Source organism: Euphorbia lathyris, chromosome 1, assembly GCF_963576675.1.
Source record: "Euphorbia lathyris chromosome 1, ddEupLath1.1, whole genome shotgun sequence".
NCBI classification, from domain to species: domain Eukaryota; kingdom Viridiplantae; phylum Streptophyta; class Magnoliopsida; order Malpighiales; family Euphorbiaceae; genus Euphorbia; species Euphorbia lathyris.
The window spans coordinates 123,280,529-123,282,199 of record NC_088910.1 but is presented as its reverse complement, the minus strand read 5'-3'; the positions used below and the strand labels follow the sequence as shown (position 1 = coordinate 123,282,199).

General features: G+C 29.9%; 1 non-coding gene across 1 annotated transcript; it reads left to right on the top strand.

Moving 5' to 3' along the window:
- Positions 1–1,230: 1,230 nt before the first annotated feature.
- On the top strand, positions 1,231–1,302 carry TRNAT-UGU (transfer RNA threonine (anticodon UGU)). The gene has a single exon. It is a non-coding gene; the product is annotated as a tRNA-Thr (tRNA).
- The last annotated feature ends 369 nt before the right edge of the window (positions 1,303–1,671 follow it).

The window sequence follows — 1,671 nt, the reverse complement described above, 5'->3', positions numbered from 1 at the left end:
TATTCAGTGATGTCCTCTAATGGTGTGGATTTATCAGAAGGTTTGAAGTTGGGAATAGCCGGTGTTGGAGCAGATTTACAATGAAGGAGGCCACTATCTTCAATCCAACATTCATATTATAGCATTCATACATGACAAACAATTATTCACATTCAATTGCATTTTGATGAGTACTAGACCAGGATTATCTGATTTAGTTGAATTCCTTACATTCATATTTTCAGGTTGAGGTTTCTCTTTAGATTTTCTTCATTGAAAAATAGATCATAATGATCTATCTCCTTAGCTACCATGGAGAACTTTAAGCAATTATGAAGGTTCTGATTAATTCTGGATAAAGAGATGCAAATTTCAATTTGTGTACAGTTGTTTAGTGTAGAAATTCATACAATAAGAAATCTAACTAATCTCTAACAAATATTCCATCCAAATCCAATTGCACTTCAACCGCCAAAATTGACTACTTTGACTAATCAAGTCCAGTCATCAATCTGTGTGATTTAATGTCATGTCATCAATCTTCTATTACATGCTTACAATAGTGATCAGTGATTTTGGAAGCCATGTCAAATGATGTGGGTATAGATAAAGGCGAAAATATGTAGAAGTACATGAAATATAGTGAAATAGATATGTATTCCAACACCAATTTGTTGATAAACCGAAGTAGTTTCGTATATTTTAACATGTTGTTTGTAAATGCGTCTGTAAGAGTAACATAATAAATATTTTAGATACTTTGATAAAAAAAATCATGAGTACTTTATATGTGACAAACTTAGTTGTTGATATTTTAAGAGGTTGTTTATAACTATGTTAATAATTTAGTAAATATTTTAGATATAGTTGATATTTGGAATGTCTAATATGACAGTCAAATACTAGTTAAGCTAGATCGCTTAAAGTTTATGTTATGTAGGGTAAAATTGATATTGTTTGGAAATATTAGAGGTAAATTTTTACCATTTCTTACATGAGGTAGATTTGCGCTTACAAAAAATAACATATTTAAATTTGGATTTTATCCCATAAAAACATATACAAATTTTAATAAAAATTGGTTAGGATTAAGAAACGACTACTAATATCTATTTTGGAAAAAAAGATCAGTTAATATCTAGCAACTACTACTGAGCAAGTTCGGTCGGTGTTATTTCTTTGTTACTTGGGATGGAAAATAACAACTTCCTACTAGATCTGTTAGGTTATTAATGTACAATTGAACCACTTGCCCTTATAGCTCAGTGGTAGAGCGTCAGTCTTGTAAACTGAAGGTCCGTAGTTCAATCCTGCGTGAGGACATCTTATAAAAATTTAAAATATTTTTTTTTTATAAAACTTTAGTGTTTAAATTATTATTCTAATTTACATGCTTATTCAATAAATTTTAGGGTAATTAATTTATTAGTCCCTATATTTTGACAAAACACACTGTTTAGTCACTGTATTTTCAAAAACACACGGTAAAGTCCCTAACGTTTTTTTCGGTGAACTGTTTAGTCCCTAACGTTTTTCTCGGTGAACTGTTTAGTCACTGCCGTTAGACTCTCATGAAGATTCTGTTAGTCAATTTGGATTTGCGTTCTTTTTTTCCTTTATTTTCCTTTCTTTTAAACTCTAATGCATCTGAAATTAACTTTGAATGTTCTTCTTCTTGATTTTCTTCTTAAT